At 41.8% G+C, this 17,707-nt stretch overlaps 1 protein-coding gene across 23 annotated transcripts in view; it reads left to right on the forward strand.

The window, feature by feature from the left end:
- Positions 1–17,707, forward strand: part of ADGRL3 (adhesion G protein-coupled receptor L3) — a 495,252-nt gene that overhangs the window by 321,919 nt on the left and 155,626 nt on the right. The gene's annotated exons all lie outside the window — the stretch shown is intronic.

Consider the following 17,707-nt stretch of genomic DNA (forward strand, 5'->3'; position numbering starts at 1 on the left):
AAACTGCCTGCCAGTTTAAATTACTTTGTTTCATTAAGCTGGGGGAGTTTTGTCTTTCTAGAGAAGCTGAGACTAATTGAATATGTGAGCATGCACCCACAAGTGTGTGTCTAGAGTCAGGAGGGGGATCACCAAAAACCCTCTAAATTCTTGGTTTATTTTCTGTAAAGTTTCTCATTCTTTTTTATAGCATTTCATGACTTACTATACTTTATCTTAGATGATAATCTGGCCCCCAGAGGTTTCCCAGCTTTTCCACCTTTTTTCCTGTTAGAAATTGTGCTGGTAGTTACTTAGGGATATTTCCTACATTTATCAGCTCCATCATCATTTTGCGATAATAAAGTTGCCACTTTATTAGTAACAAGACTTAGCCTACACTGTGGTCAAGCTTGTATGATGTTGCAAGAATTTCCAAACAGCATTTGCTCAGTAGTTCTAAATGGTTGTTACTGTACTGAAATAGTCATAGTATCAGGTAGTTCTTGTGGTGGACTGTGTAGTGGGAAAGGCTGAAAAAGTAAGAGAAAAGGCAGAATTAATATAATTTGGACAGTAAAGTATTCAACTCATAACATGGCTTTTTCCTAAAGATTTCTTTTCGTAAGTAAGAAACTTGAAAGTGGGTGAGTGGATTCAGGGCTTTAGATTGAAAAAGAGAAGTGAAAAGGTTTCTGTTGCTGAGATTTTCTTTTCCTGTGTGCAGCCTGTTACCCATATAAAATGAAAATGGATCAAGAGATGCTGAAAGAAATTGTGGGTATGAAAATCTGGGGAGGGTTGGAATAAAAGTAGTAGACTGGTAGTGAAATCGTGATTTTTTTTCAAACAAGGAAGGAGAGAAGAAAATTTTGAAGAAGCAGCTGAACAAGAACTGAGTGACTGTTAAGGAGTAGAGATATTTTCAATGATGTTGACCTCTGCAAGATCTCAGATGAGTAGAAAATGAAGTAATACTTCTCATTCTTCTAACTTAATGATGAGCATGTACTTTCTGTGTGGTGGAGTGAAGCAGAGCAATTTGTGAGCTATTGGCTGTACCCAAGGAGAGAAAATCAGTTGCATCCCCTCTATTTCACAGAGTTTCTCTGCTTTTTAGTGAATTATTTCCAGGTATTATAAAGGACTCTTTGCTGGCGCTTTTTCATATGGAGACTGTTGTCAGTAATAGCATCTTTAATACTAAAAAAAAAAAAAAAAAAGCTTTAATCAGTGAAAAACATTAAAAAGGGGAAAAATCCTATTAAAAAAGGAAATTGTTCTCCCTTTTTTCACAGTATATGATTGTGAGATGGGAGAGCGGGTGAAAACCTTGCAGGGGACTGAAAGTCTGTGAGGTGCAAGAATTTGGTTTGTCTTTGTGTCACTCTGGTTTGAAGCCTCTTTAATTTCACTCTGGTTTGGATGAGAATTTAGAATCCCCCAGTGCCTCAGACAGAAAACTGAAGCAGTTCTTAGCTTTGAGTGTTGGGCATGAGAGAGTTAATCTGGTGTCAGGGAATCTGATGAGCCTTCTCTGACATTCCCTGTGTGCAAATTTTGTACAAAGCTTTGTAATATGGGCAAAAGGCTGAATTTTACATGTGGTTTTCTTCTCTGAAAATTGTTGGGATTTCCTTTCTGGCAAAAATGCATAAGGATCCCATTTCCTCACTATTTCGTAAGTTTAGAGGACTTTTGAGAGGTCTGCTCTGACAGCAACTGAATTTTTTGATGAGAAAACTTGAATGAGCCAAGACATTTCAAAGAGAAGAAAAAAAAACTTCACTGAGGGAGTTTACTGCTCCATTACCCACATAGCCTGATTAGTGGGAACAATTATTTTTGAATCAGTGAAACAGAAGCACTGATTTTGGGCTGAACAGGTGAGCAAATAATTGCTTGACATCAGGCTTTTTTGCAGCGAGGAGCCAGGAGACCAGGTCTGCATGATGCTTTCTCCTCCAAGTTCAGTGCAACCCATTTTCTGGTTAGCACCAAATTTCATGCTGCATTGCTTTACATGTAACCCTAAATATCTGGTTGGCTTAAACCCAGCTCCTCCACCAAAGAGCAGGAACAGGAGCTGATACAACCCTGGGAAAGCAGCGAAGACTCAGGATATTTTTATTTGGTTTTTTAGATATTTATTTTTTACAGAGTGGATTGCACGTGTGTTTCTCATCTCTTCAAAAATCACGAGTGTTTCTCTGTATTAGAGCCATGTTCAATGCAGGCATTTCCCATGGTGTTACAATTTGAGTAGCAGAATTTGTAAACAATATCAGCTTAATTAGAAAATAAAAGAAGGATTGTAAAATTGATGGGTTGAACATATGGGTTGTTAAAAAACAATTAAGGGTGAGGTTTTAGAAGAGCTCTTAAAGCCAAAAATTGATCATAACAAGAAAAGTGAAATATTTAACTACTTAAATAGCCAGTAACATATTTGAAGTCACTTGTATCATACATTTCAGGGGTATCTAAAGTATAATACAGGTTCTGGGGATTCCAGTTCACTTAGAATCAAGCATTTTCAGTCTTTTCCCAAACTGTTCAGAGAAAATGGGAGTAGGCAGGAGTTGCTGAATATATAGGAAAGGCAGGGATCACATCGTCTTGCTGTTCACAATGTCTAAGCATGTCTGTTTTCTGTGATTTTTAATTAAAGATCTTTGCATGTAGGTTTGGAGCATATTTGAGATCTTCACTGTTGCAGAGCGTCTCTCACCTACTGTTTAAAAAAATGGGATTTTACTCCTCGGAGTGAGTGAGTGTCAAATGCTGGAGTTTCTATGCTCAGCTTCTGCACTTCCTAAAGTTACCAGGGAAAACAAAATGTTTAAAGCGCTAAAAGCTGAGTTTAGCTGCTCTAGAAGCAATTCAAGGCTCTTGATGGAATTAAACCCAACTGTTCATTTTTCTCAGAAATGAGAGTAGCTGCATTTTAAAGTTTTACCCCACTCTTTTTTTTTTTCCCCCCCTCTTGTCTGAGGTTGTTTTTCATTTATCCCAAAAGTGGTTTTGAAAGCAAACAGTGCTCAGTGCCTGCAAGTCCCAAGAAACCTATCATTAATGTCTGCCCTCAAGAACTGAACTTGAAGATACCAAAAGCCTTTGAAGTGTATTTTCTTTGAGCTGTTTGGCCTTAAAATGAGCTTTTTGGAGGATGCTTCTTCATAAATGCTCCTGAGTTTTTGGGTTATTTTGTCAGAGCTTCTATTGAGCTTTCTAATTTGAAGTGTTAGTAAGGATAGCTCTGCATCTCTTCTCATTCCTCAAGAAGTTAAACCCAGAAGAGTGTTCAGGTTTGGTTTTTTTTATGTGTCCTACTAGACACATGCAGAGAGGGAAACAGAAAGCGACAGGATGAAAATTTTCTGCAGCCTAATCAGTTGATACTCACCAGAGCTACCTGTTTTAATCATCACTCACTTATGATACGTTCTGCACAAATAAACTCAAGAAAATATCAACAAACCTTCCTCTCCAAAAAGGTGAAGTGCTCCCATCCCGCTTCCTGGTGCTGTGCTGCATACAAACACACGTCTCCCTGTGCCTCAGCCCCTCCCTGAGCAGGCACAGCTCCTGGCTGGACACCAGCCAGGGGTTCCTGGGCATCACAGACACCAGAAGTTCTGTCTTTTAAATGTGTGAAGTGTCCCAGTGCTGGCAGCTCTTGCCAGGGCTCGGGATGTGCTGATAGAGCATTTGGGTGCCTTAGGTGGGGACTGGAGCCTGTCCCATAGTAGAGAACTCCAAGGAACCAAGTTAAGGATCCCTTTGTGCATATTTTGGCCTTGGATGTCCTGGCAGCCATTCCCAGTGACATGGAAAACACAGACCTCCTATTTTTGAGAAGGTGTTTTAAATTATGTCCAGCAGACCTAAGCATTACCATATGGGTTGTTTCATGGATGTATGAAGTTAATAAATAAATATGCCCAGTACATAAAGGAAGAGAATGATATGATATGATATGATATGATATGATATGATATGATATGTAGGACTTCTAATACAGCCTAAATGTGCTTAAGTGGCTTCCACACATTTCATATTAACACTGTGGACTGCCATCCTGGTAATCTAATGTGATGGAGAGATTGCATCGATAGCTGTGATATTTTAAGAAGCTCAGAGGGTTCATGTCAAACTTTTATCTTCCACATTTTGTCAAGTATTGTGGGATGTCCTCTTGAAGTGTGATTGGAAGGATTTTGTTCAGTCGGAATTTTTGGGTTGTTTTGTGGTTTTGCTTCCTGAAGCAGTTCCACAATGCAGATAAGGTGAACCCTCTGTCCTTATAATATGCTAATTAAGTGCATTTGTGTCCTGGGTAAAAGATGTGGCAGTATGGTGATGAATAAGGACTTTAAACACATATGACACCTCGTTAAAATGTAATTTTCACATCGTGAATCTGAGGCCTTTCCTTTGACAGCTGAGTAATGTGGGTAGTGGGCAGAGGAACTTGAACGTTTCAAAGCTGTCATGTGCTCATGTGTAGCTGGGAGCTGCTTCCTGCGCTGCTCGCCTGCGACGCCGGCTTCCTTGCGCGGGAGCGCGTCAAAAGGGCTACGTGTGCACAGTGCTAAATCCCACTTGTGCACAGGACATGAACTGCTATCTCTTCAGGAGCCCCTTGTGATAAGCCACGTTTGCTATCTCCGCAGTTGAATCCGGGCTGCATTTTAAAAGGCTGCTGAGCCTTTCTGATGAGCAGCTTCTCCTGGTGGACAAAGGCCGTTTTTAGGGGGCTGCTGAGTGTTTAATTGCTGCTTCTCCTGTGTTTTTGCTTTCCTCCCATTTAGGAGCATCCCTGACTCTCTCACTCCTGTTCCTCCTCATTGCTTACAGTGACAGCTGCTGGTTGCACAGTGTTGCTGGAGGTTTTCAGAGAGATAAGCTTCTGCTAATTGTGTAATGTGACTGGAGCCCTGGCTTTTATCCACCAATGTTTGCCCACATATTCATGTTCCATTTATTCAATAAATATTTCAGTTCCTTTTTTGCTATCTTAGACAAAAAGGGATGTCTAAGTTTAGAGCTGAAAAAAGCAGAACATCTTTTACAACAAAGCAGGCCTTTCAGCCTGCATTTGTTGGGCAGACAGTACCTTAAGCTCAGAGGGATGGGAGGGCAGTATTGCGTTCGTACCTCATTTTGAGGCCTGGTCTGTCTCTTAATTTTTATCTTGTTTTAAATTTGCCCTCTTTGTAAAGCAGTGTTTGAGTAAAAAATGATAAAAAAGCATCATACCACTGGAGACTTTTCTGAAATTAGGGCTTTCTGCTTTCCGCCTGGAAAGCTGGAGTTTGAGCTTTTTTGTCATTATTCTCACAAAAAACCCCTTAAAAAGTGCAAGATTCCTCAGCTTCAAAATTCTCCCTTTGCAGAGCATGTCATAAATATTAATACTGTTTGGTTAGCACAGCGGGAGGAACTTCAGTGTCTCTCCAGTACCAATAAATATGTGGTTGCTCCCTTTTCCTAAATAAAACTACCATGGAACAGCAGATAACTTTACCAGAGTTGGATCAGCCTTCCTCTTCCTCAGTTCACTGCTCCTGCTCTGAGGCACTTCTTTGAGCCAGCCTGAGAAAATGGTACAGCAGACCTAACCCATCCATGAGGTGGACTGGGATGCTGCTGTATTCTCTTAGGAGGTCCATTGTTACCATTGCCTATATCCATGGGCTGGGGCTCTGTTCCCGTGGGAGTGCTTGGGGACTGGGCTGGTGGGCAGCCAGGATGGTTGAAGTAAGGGAAGGGCAGGAAGAGACAAAATGATTAAGCTAAACTTCACTTTCAAGCTTCAAAACAAAAGGAGGCCTGAGGCTTCGGCACTTCATAATCCTGTCAAACACCGTGAGGGGGAAAGGCCCTTGCCAAGAACGTGTCTGAAAAGCTGAGACAGCTGTTTCTGGCAGCAAGCATGGGATGCAGATTAGGGGGGTGATTGCATAGGGAAAAAAGCATTAACTGCCAGTGAAGGATAGTGGCTTTTCCTCCTCTGCAGCAAGCTCTTCAACGTGAGGAATCAGCCTGAGTAGTGAATAATTGTTGTTTCGTTGAGTTTGAGACCACCGAGTCGTGCCTACATAAGCCATGGCTTATCAGTCCAGTGCAAGTCCTTTGCACCAAACCCAGCTGTGAATGTGCCAGCACTTTGGGTTAGAGATGTTTGCCAGCAGAAGGGAGCAAGAGGTGACATGTAGCAAATGTCCAAGGCTGCTTTTTGCAGGAGAAAGGGACTGCATAGTGTACTAGAGACAGCCTTTGAGTGCTGCGTTTTTAAAAAAAGGTTTTAGTGATTAGTGCATCATTTATCCCTTGGCTGGTGGATTTAGCTGGCTTGGGTGCAGTGATGGGGATCTGTACGGGGTTGGGGGTTTAGCCCAGCAAGAGACTCCTGGATGTTCCATTTTTGAGCTGTTGCCTCTGTCAGCTCCTTTCCTCCCAGCCCAAAACAAGATTATAATCTGCCAGGCTTTTTCTCAAGGTATTTCTCTCAGTTTAGGTTATATTTGTGCACCTCAAGGCCCTGTGTGGTGCAAACACCTTCTGCCCCTTGTGGTTCTGCTGTGGCCTGGCTGCAGAGTCACTAGCCCAGCCTGGGACATGGTTATCCTGGATTTGTTTTTCTTGCTACTGCGTTTTTGAAATGAGCAGCCTTTATTCCTGTTCCCCACTGAAATACCTCCACCACGGTAGCTCACAGGTCTGGATTGCTCTCCTCCCTTGTCTGCCACTGATTGTGTTTGTTCTGGAAATGACTAGTGTAATATTTTTAGCAACACTTATTAAGATTCGTCTCCTAAAGTCTAGTTCAATGTTGCTAATTAACTTCTTCGATGCCGCCAGCACTCCGCGGTGCTGCTATGCCAGGTTTTCTTTCTTTTTTTCCTTTTTTTTTTTTTTTTTTAAACTGAGAAAGCAGATATGGATGCCCTGCCATAATGTGCTTTTGAGTCAAAGCAAGCAGGGGAGGCCTTGGATGCCCTTCTTTCTGCCTTCATACTCGGGTTAAAGAGGAGTAAGAAGCTCTGTAAGAATAAGTGAAAATATTACGGAACCTTTAGGGGGAGGCTTTACAGAGCCTTCCCTTGACTTCAGGCAGTTGTGGTGATGTCCTTAGCAGGTCCCCATCCTTCAGAAGTCAACTTTCCAGATGTCTATCAGTGTTGATAGAAAGTACCCAAGGCATGTATGAGGGGTGGAAGGGTCAGCATTATCCTCAGAAATCCAGCTGAACTCCCACAGTAGGGTTGGATTGGAACAGTTACTGATAGGAAGGGAATTCAGGTTGAAGGGGTAAAAAGAATCTTGGTAGCTAGTTTGAAGAGCTCCACGTTCAGGGAGAAATGGGACCAGCCACGGAGGGCTGTGAAACGCCTCTGAAGGGGGAACACAGGTTCTGGAAAGAAAGAGGCGGTAAGCACTTGGAAGCACTCAGTCTCAAAGTGCATTTTGCTATTAGTAACTATGCTAAATCAAGAGAGTTGAGTTGTGAAAAAATCAAGAATAGAAGTGTCCATTTCTTTCAGGTAAGCCCACCAGGTGTACAGAAGTAAAGGTTGATATAATGCAAAAGTTTTTGGGACAAAATCCTAGAAGAGTTTCAGCTCAGCTTTTATTCAGATAAATCCCCTGAAGCTGGTGGGAGTTTGGGCCAGAGGCTTCAGGAGTGAGTCTGCAGTGAATTGCTGTTTGCCCTGGAAGGAATTGCATTTTACCAGTGAGAGTCTTTTTGACCTCCTCATTTGTGGCTGAAGCATCCAAAGAGATATAAAAGAAATATAAATTGTAACCTGGAACAGATGGTGAATATCCATATGTATTTGAGTTGTAATGTCTGCCATACATTTTTATGTTGAAAAGGTTGGTTTTTTTAAGTGTGTACTCATGATTGGAGGGCAAAGCAGACAATAAGGGCTTAGGTGAACAAGATGTGTCCAAGAAAACAATGTCATGATTGTTTGCTGTAACGGGATTTCTTCACTGTAAATAGGATTTTTGCTTGATTAAAATGTGCTGAGAGGAAACGGGACTTAAGGCAAGTTTCACTGAAATACAGGGTTCAGTTTGAAAAGACTGGCACTGAAGAGGCAAACCGGCTGTTTCATGTTACGTAGCTCCTCAGGTTTGTTTTCACAAAGTACCACCTGCTTGAGACTCAGAAGGGATGGGGGGGGAAAAGCAAAGAAACATCAGAGCTGAAAAATACAGAAGTTATACACTGGTCATGACAGAAGATGGGAAAATCAGCTGCCTTTATACCAGTTTAAACTGGCTTACTGGGGTGCCATTCATGCTTCCCTCAAATAGCTGGAATAAATTAACACAACCACTGGAGAGATGAGACATTAGACAGCTCTGCAGTTCTTTTTCATCAGTTGATGTTTGGGACAGAGAAAGGAGAAGGGCTGTCTATGCTGCCGGCAGAGAGAAGAAGTAAAGGCAACATCAAGTATAGACATGCCAGCAGAGATGAAGTCCCTGCCCCACTCCTAAGATCTTTCCAACCTACCATGTGAAGGAAAGCTTTTGTGAGCCCCCATGTACTAGCCTTCAGTTGCTCCTCTGTGTTAAATCATTCCCTCTATCCAAGGCATCCATGGAGGATGCTGTGGCTCACTAAGGTCGATCAGCCTGGATTCATGTGATGCTTTGCACTCTTGTACTGCCAAATTAAGTAAATGACTGGTGATGTTAATGCGAACACTGAGAAGGAGGGAAGTACTGAGGGAAGGCTGCAAGAGAAGAATAAAAAAAGAGGGAAATTTTCCCTTTTTTTTTCTTTCTTTTTTTTTTTTTTTAGAAGGAGAGGTAACCAAATATATTTGCTCGATGGGAGCATATTGCGTACATTGGAGGGATTAACAGCAGTGAATATTTCTGGCCTTCTCCTCCTAAGTGCTTGCTTTTCTCACTGGACAGTAACTGCCAAGGATTTTCTTAGTGCAATATTGAGTGTGTTACAAGTCATTCATGAGAAATATCCTTGGAATGACTGGAACAGATTTTATTGATGAAAGCATTGTGCTCTTCTCCATGGCAAGTAACAGGCTGAGTGAAGAATGCCAGCACCCGAAAAACCAAGCCAAGGTGGAGAGTGCTCTGGCAAGTTTCTGGTTGATTTGTACAGTTTAAGGTGAACATTCATCCAGCATTCTGTCGGGAGAGGTGCCTGTGGCTGGTGCCTTGCTTGTAAATGTAAGCTCTCTTCATGGGTAAATAAAGCCTCCTCCCGAGCTCGGTGGGGAGTAAATGAAGCTTTTGGGTAGCCTAAAACTGCATGGTCAGAACACAGTGTTGTGTAAGGCAGCTGTAATGTGTTTTTTTCATATAAAGGAGTTCAAATTGACTCTGGTATGAGGAATAGAACAGAGAATTAAATTAGATTAATAGATTTTTTAAGACCAGAAGGGACCATTAGCTCATTTAGTCTGACCTCTGTAATGCATTCGATTGGATTTCATCCGCTTCCTCTTCTGCTGAGCCTAATGACTTGACTTTAACTGAAGTGTACCTTCCAGAAAGGCACCCAGACAATCAGTGCCTCACTTCAGCCAGTGCTTTTCTTGGTTGGATATTCTCTACCTCAGTTAAGAGGTAAAATAACATTCGCATTATAAATGTTTTGACTGTGCCTATCTGCATCATACATAAAAAGGTAAAAATGTGTTTCTTGAGTTGTACTCTTTGGACCTTGCTCAGACAGTGCTCTGGAGGTTGCCTTCTGTGGGAGTTACTGGTAGGTCTGATTTTTTATTTTATTTTGGTTTTTTTTTTTAAGATCTGAGAAACTTGTTACTGCAGTGGGAAATTCCTGAATAGACCAAGAAAGCAAACAATTCACTAGCAATGAGAAAATAGCTTTCTGGGCACTAAAATCAAGAAAGCCTTACACTTTCAGATGTGTACTTTATGATGAGTGGCACTAAATGTGTGTGTAAACTCTGTTTTCTGAGTAAAAGAAAGTGCCAGTCTGCAGAGCTTGCATGCTGCTCTCTTAATGCCACTTCCATTTTTATTTGAACCAGAGTGCTAGGGAGTGACATTTAAACCTTGGAGTTTGTCATGAAGTTCTAATTTTTTTCTTGATGAGAAATGAGCACATCTGTCCATGGGAAAGGGCAAAAACTTGTTCCAGCAGTTTTTGCATAAGGTATTGAATGATTTAATTACAAATGGGTGTTCTGATTGTTGGCTTCTTTTTTTCCCCCCCTTTTGTTTCCCATACTCTTTTTAAAGGAGTATACTGGGTAAAAAAAGATGATGCAAGGAAATGAACTGTAGAGCATGCAAGAACTATTTGGGTAATTGATTAATTGTAGTAAGAGTCTTGTTACACTAGCTTTTCATGGTAAAATATACTGGCAAGTTCTGATGGAAAGAAGTTGTAATTTTCTTAATACACAAACATAAATTTCCTGCACTCTTAAGTGCCTCAATTCAAATTAATTTTTTTTTTCCCTTCAAACACCATGTTTTGTGATATTTTAGATAAACTTCACCTTCAGGCATTTCTTTATTAACCACCTAAGAGAGGCTTTATCAAGGCTGTGGCTTCTATAGATAGAGTGGTGTGGGAGTAGATGTGCTTCCCCTTCTTTTCATTGGGGAGAGGAACATTAAAACGGGCATGTATCAAGGAAGGCTAGGGAAGTGCTCTCTTCCTTCCCCTTTACAGCAGAATTTGTGACAAAAATGGTCCTGTGCATGTTTAGAAGTCATTGCTGCAGTGTTCTTCACAGACTATGCAGCAGCTGTAACCAAAGAAAGATGATTGGAATTAGCCAAAATGACTCCAAAATCTCTTTGGGGCCAGCTGGTACAAGGTAGTGCCAGTGGGAGTTTGGGCTGTGGGTTTCCATGCAACCTGATTTACACATTGAACGTGGGAAGCATCACCTTGCTGAACCATGGCCCCTACGTGTTTCATTAAATCTCCTCCTTGTGATGTCTTCTAGGGTGGGGGGAAATGATGTGAAAAGTTTCCTTCTACAGCTGGTTAACACTTTGCAGTGAGGAATGTCTTTCCTTTAGGGAGTAAATCCAGAGCTGCAAAAGCAGGTCCTCTCCAGATGAAGCTTTTCTTACAGTGACCTGACTGTCCTCTTCCTACTCTGATTTGAAAGCTGATTTTAAAATGCCAAAGGGATAATCATTAAAAATATGACATGCATCAGTGCTTTTCTCTAATTCATCTTCCCTGGAAACCTTTGGACCCTTTTCTGATGGTCATGTGTAAGGAAAGATGACATCAAGGGAAGAGGAGGGCTAAGGCAGCCTTTCTTTCCACTTGGAATCCACAGAAAGCAAACTAATATTTTTGCCTGAAATAAGAGAAAAGGAAAGGTTGTCAAGTTCTGTGAAATCCTTTAACTTGCAAGGCAGAGAGTCTGTCCAGTTACTAAAGGTGATAATTCCCATAGCTGGCATGACTCATTGAAGAGACATCTTTGAAACATTTAGTAAAAGTTTTCACTTGTTTGTTTAGAAACCTGTAAGAAAGTCCTTTGGATGTTTCCTGACATGGTATTGATGTTATCTTGTCCCCTCAGTGTATTTAATAAGCTTCAGTTGTTGATTATAGAAATACATTTTACCTGTGCTGGGCTTGTCACTCTCCTACTGCAAGAGATTGATTATTGATTTTTTTAATTATTTTTTTTTTATTATTGAATAATCAACAATAAAACTAAGTAATGTTCTATTCCCAGCTGAGTCTCCAAGGAATGCAACTGTTTCTCATTATAAAGGGGGGGAAAAGTAATTAAATTTTGATTATTTTTCCCTTTTGCCCAAATATCTTCACACAGTGCAAATTAAATAAAATTATTTAACCATGACAAGCACTTCTGCCAATTAATCCCTGAGAAGTGAAGCTGGAAAATGTATGCCACACGCAAGCAGGCAGTCACACACAGATGCCTGGAAAAAAGAAACCCAAAGGAGTCTAAGACAAGCATGAGTTAATCAGCCCAACAGAGCCGTGAATGGGAGTTAAAGTGATAGTGACGTCCCTACTAAAGCTGATATGAGCTCTTTCCAGCTTTTTTTTTTTCTTTTTTTTTTTCCTTTTTTTCCTTTTTTTCCCCCCCCTGCTTCCTGATACTCTGAAGAATCTTTTTCCCTTCTGGCTTAATTGCTAGAGATTAATTGAAGTTCAAGAGCTCAGTATCTCTAGTAGCCTTTATACTGAAATTTAAGATGGGTAATTTAACTTTGAATTGATTTTTTTTTTTTTCCTCTTCAATTTGAGCTGTTAGTATGTGCATATTTTTATCTTGGGTACACTTGGGTTTCCTGAATTACAGGCGAGCTTACCAAGAGATATTCATTAGACAAATGTGTTTATTAACAACATAAAAATCGTTGTACTGAATGCCTGAAAACTGGATCCTATTATTAAAAAAGAAAATATTTTAGGCAATTCCAGAGCATTAAAGAAAAAAATTGTCTATCTGGATTTTTATATACCTGATTTCATTACCTATTGAAAAACACCGGTGCTTTTGCATGCACAGTGCTTCAAGGTCAAGGTTAGCCCTGTTTCTGAATTTTAGCAGATTAAAAACCTTACTTGAAGTCAGTGGCCGTGTCCCCAGGAAGCAACTTTTCCCCAGGAAAACCTTGTCTCACTTCTATGGGGAGGTTCTGTGGCATCTGGAGGGTCTGTGAGGTGGGACACGAAGCAACTTTTCCCCAGGAAAACCTTGTCTCACTTCTATGGGGAGGTTCTGTGGCATCTGGAGGGTCTGTGAGGTGGTTGCTGACTTGGTAAAAGCCACACCTGCTTCTCTGAGATGTTTATTTAGGCCTATTTGCTGTTCATCTTCCTGTATCTGAAATCAAACACTGAGTGCAGACTTGTCTGAAGCTCCTGCTGCAGGGAGCACTGTTGACAGTAGTGCTGTGCACACTTTAGATGTATATACAGATAGATACTTGTACGTTGATTAGATAAAATTGAAAAATGGGAATTTCATGCTAAATATACATTTATTCTCACGGAAGACATGGACAGAGGAGGGTTTTTTCTCCTTGGATGAAGCTGTCCCAAGCAATTCACATGTTCTGATAGATACAAGCATTTGATAGGCTTCTCTGACTCAGACATCAAGATATTATGCAGACCTAATTAATTTGATTTTGCACATCACTCCAAATGCAATATAGGGAATTGATATATTTCTATCCCTTTATCTATCTTCTGTCTGATAAGATCCTCTTTTTTAGGCAAGACTGCTTGGGCTTTGGCAGAGCAGTGAAGGTCCTTGGCCCTGTCAGACAGCATCAGCTGGCCAATACCAAGCTTAGCAGGAGAGGAAAAATGACCCAGACCAGACCAAAGTGGGGCAGCAGGACTGTGAGGGAATGGAGAGGTTCCTGAATCAGGCAAATCTCCTGCAGTTTTTAGTGAAGCAAAGACTCAGTTCTAACTCTGACACAGACTGTCTGGATTTGTTAGGCAGTAGTTTCCAGCCTCTGATGTTGCCATGTACAGACTCTGTTTGAAGAGGAAAGAACATTGGCCTGATGGAAATTCAGAGACATATTTTCGCAGGCTGGAGAGGAGTCACCCAGGTGGTAAATAGGGTGGCAAATAGTTGGGACACTGCTGCTCTCAGCCTCCTCCTTCTCTATTAAGGTTGAAGGGTTTTTATACCACCCGGGGGATTACACATAGAAAACTGTACCTTTAAACACAGAGCATTTTAGTATTACCCAAGGAAAAAAAAAACTAGTTCTATGGAAATGAAAGGTTTGATGGCCCTTGAGTCAGTACTGTTTGAAAGTCACAATCCTTTATAAATTTCAGCCTTTTCTTCCAGGTCATAATAAAAACAGATCCTTGCACATCATAATTTCCTTTGGTGAGCAGGTTTTTCTGACCTGTTTTTTTTTTTTCTGGTATGTACTGACATTGTGACCCCTCAGCCTTTCCAGAACAATGTGCTGTTGACTGAAGCCTTGTATTCTCAACTCATCGCATTTTTAGACAGGGCAGGGAAACTGTGGATTATCTACCTAGAGGGGATGTAACAAGGAATATTCCCTGCCTTTCTAGCTATCCTTATAGCTATATCATAACTGTTTCATACTCTGTCCTTGCCCACAGCTCATTACTTTCATCTGCAGGTGGTAAATTCTGGAAAGACTGGGCAGTGCTTGCTGAACTGACCAGGGAGAGCCTTAAGTTTGCTGACCACTGAGTAATAAGATGAATCACACATCCTGCATTTTGCCTTGGGAGAAAAAAGGAGTAAGCGTGCCAAGCAAATTACTGGGTGATTTACTTCTTTGCAATTCTGGGAGGGAATCTTTTATCTTCATAAATCTCACGTTAGGATACGTTCTGTAACTGTGCCCAGTGGTGATATATTTGTCTATATAAAAATCAGTGCATTAACCGTGCATAGGGAGCAGACCTCTGTGCTTCACCCCCGCTGCGTTTGATATCCACAGATAACTAGGATTGTCCGGTGTTTATCTATCTGCTGAGATGAAGCTCTGTGCTTCATCTGTGTTGCTGGATGCACGGGCTGATTCAGCTTCTGGCTGGAAAGGAGGGGTTGGCATTTAGCAGGGAGTGCATCACGTGCCAGGTTTTCTGATGGTTGGGTGCATCACACTAACAACAAGCCAGCAAGGGGAGCTGAAACATGCAGGGGAATGTCCAATGCCAGGAGTAGAGGGTTGACAGAGAGAGGTGGCCAGTGGAGTTAACTGTCAGTACGGCCTTTTTTGTGAGAGCTAAGCACAGAGGACTTTGGTTAAAAATCACCCTTGGTGCTTTTCCATGGTATCTCTCTGAGTAACAGGAATGGATCCAGGCCCTGCATCTTCTTGACCTGGGCTGAATTTCTGTCTGAATTTTCTGCCATTCTAAGAGCTTGCTTTTCCACTTCATATTGGGTGGGGTCCTTCTCCTCCAACCGCAGTCCCACCTCAGTGCTTGGATGCTCGCTGTTATCCAGTCATCTAAGTCATCTTCAGACAGTTGTGATATTTTCTCGTTTCCTTGCACCCCACAGTAAGATTATCACCTGCTTTTCTCTGTGCATGTTAGTGCTGCATTCATAGTATTTTAAATTGAATTCTGGACCTTTGGTCTGAAACTAGGTGTGGACCAGAGCATAAAGGGTTTGCTGATATCAAAGTTTGTCTACACAATCACTGTCAGAAGCCTATCCTTTGGTTATACATACTGATCAGTCCTGATGTGTCCAATGAATTAATTTGTCTCTGACAATTTTCTTAGCTAGAGTTTGAGCAGCAGGACTGCTGACCTAAAATGACCCTAAGTTCTTCATCTTGGAGACCTCCTATTCAATGAAATTTTGGTAGATGATCATTGACTTGGGGAGATTATAACAGAATTGCTAAGTTCTCCTTTGTCCTGTGCCCTTTGAAAATGTAAGATGCATCAGTTCACTGAAGAGTATTATTTTAGTTCAGAAAAGTGTCTGAATGGGCTAAACTTTATAAACAGGGTTGAAGGCCCTTTCCAGCTTCTGGTGGTCAGAGGGTAATGCTCTGCTTGGCTACCTTTTTGTTCAGCTGTCCTTAGTAAAAAAGTCCACCAACAGCTTGAGAGAGGAAGCCTACATAGAAGATAGGGGCTTCAAATCCCTGTGTTGCATTAGAAATCACTGTAAAGTGTCATTTTTTGCCTCCCTGCACCTTGGATTCCTCCCAGCTGAATGCAGTTCATTGCTATTTATATCCCAGTCCCGTCTGAGGCTGGAGAGGGCTGGCTCCGCAGCTCACATGGAAAGGTGCAGCCCTGCTGAAGGCAGCAAAGGTGCAGCCATTTGCACCACCAAAGGAATTGGTCTTTTGTCTTGTCATCTCTGCAGCCGCAGGGCACGCTGCTCCTTGCTTGCTTAATTGCCAGTTTAATCAAAACCTGACACGCTGTTTCAAATATGATTTCTCCCGCTGAACACCTGAAACTGTCTCAGCGTCTCTGTGTGTGTGTCCTGTGCACACCACGAGCAGCTGAAATGTATGGCTGTGGTTCAGGGTGCTGTGAATCCGAGCACACTCCAGCTGCCCAGGTGCTGTGGCTGTGATGTTCCCATGCCCAACTCGTCACTAACCTCCTCGAGAGGTTATCCCAGCATAGCTGGTAGGACAGAGCACATGAGTGCTCAGCTGCTCCAGTGCCAAGTCCAACAGCCTGACCTTGTTACCAGATCACTGGGAGTTTGGGCTTCTGGGACTGTGTTCTGCTTCCATTTTCTAAATGCCCTCCAGAATATACAAATTTTCATAAAGACAGCTCTACAATTTGCCCTCTGAAGTTAAACTTCAGGGCTGTCAGCGCTAGTGACTGGGGTGTTGAGCTCAGGGATGGATTTTCCAGAATCTCCTCTTTGACCACAGGATTTTCAGTTCTGTTTAAAAGTATAAAAGTCATCTTGCATTTTTAAGTGGAAAGCAAAGCTTTAAAGTATAGGTCCTGAAGACTTCGAGGCACAGCAAAGAAAAGCCTAAATCTGTTAATATTTGTTATTTTTTGTGGGGCTTATTTTCCTTTGGCTTTAAAGTCCTAGGATGTAATCTCAGAATTTGGGGGTGCCGCTCCTGACTTGTACATGCTTGAGATCGAACATGAAGTGTCTTCCCAGCACTGACTTTTGAGGAATGTCATCCCAAACACCTGAAAAATGAGGCTTTTTCACAGGTTTTTTTTTTTTCTTTAGTTGTCCTGGGTGCTCTAAGCTTTTTCCAGTCATTTGTAACCTTTGTAATCAGCTTGGCTGAGGTACCTGGGGACAACCTGCAGCCCTGCTCATCCATCTTATAAAGCAGAAAGTGTGGGTATTTGCCCTCAATCCACAGCACAGATAGTTTGTTGCCCTCCACTTTTTCTTTCTTCTTTTGTTCCCACACCTTAATGAAAATCTTCCAGTGTTTTCTAAATCTCTGCTTATCCTGAGCAGAAAGCCACCTTTGTGTCAAGTAACAGGCAGCTTCCAATCTGGCTTCTCATCTTTATGAAACTAATTGGAGATTTTTGTCTGGCGTCCTGCAAAGGAAAAGCTTTCAGAGGACTTGTTCCCTGACCATAGGGGTACAGGAATGGATGCCAAGGTCTCCAGCCTGCTGTGAAGGTGTTCTTGTCCTTTTTCTAGATGCATCAGGGTATTGCTCCCTTTCTCCCCCACCCAGGGACCTTTTTCCCACCTCTCATCCTCCCCTCTGTCCATCTTTGCTCCTGTTTGATTTTCCTGGAAATAACAACAGCGTGATTCCTCAAATCCAGTAACTTGAGAAGGAAACCCCATCTCTAATTAGGACATCCCTGGAGGGAAAAGCACAATGAAAGCTTGAACTACTGCACAAAGAAGTAACACACTTTGAAATGGCAGCCTGGCATAGGGAGCAGCACAGCCACCTTCCTCAGTGGTGCTTTCCTCCATCCATAGGGGCTGTGGAAGGGAAGTGAACTTTTGGCTGAGGCTTGCCCAGTATTCAGCTGGCTTGCCTGAGGACTTATGTCTAGATACAGAAAGCTGAATTTCTGCTGTTCTGAAGGTGTCATTGCCATGGTGGGGTCACAAGTACTTCCACACTGGAAATTTTCTGTCTTTATTTCTTCTATTTCTTTTCTTTAAACGGATTGTGCTGCATAAGAATCCCTCTGCAGCAAGTGGGCTTGTTTGTAATGCAAGTTAGTGAAAGCAAAATATTCTTTTATCTGATA

The sequence above is a fragment of the Corvus brachyrhynchos genome, unplaced genomic scaffold (assembly GCF_000691975.1).
Source record: "Corvus brachyrhynchos isolate BGI_N302 unplaced genomic scaffold, ASM69197v1 scaffold229, whole genome shotgun sequence".
Taxonomy (NCBI): domain Eukaryota; kingdom Metazoa; phylum Chordata; class Aves; order Passeriformes; family Corvidae; genus Corvus; species Corvus brachyrhynchos.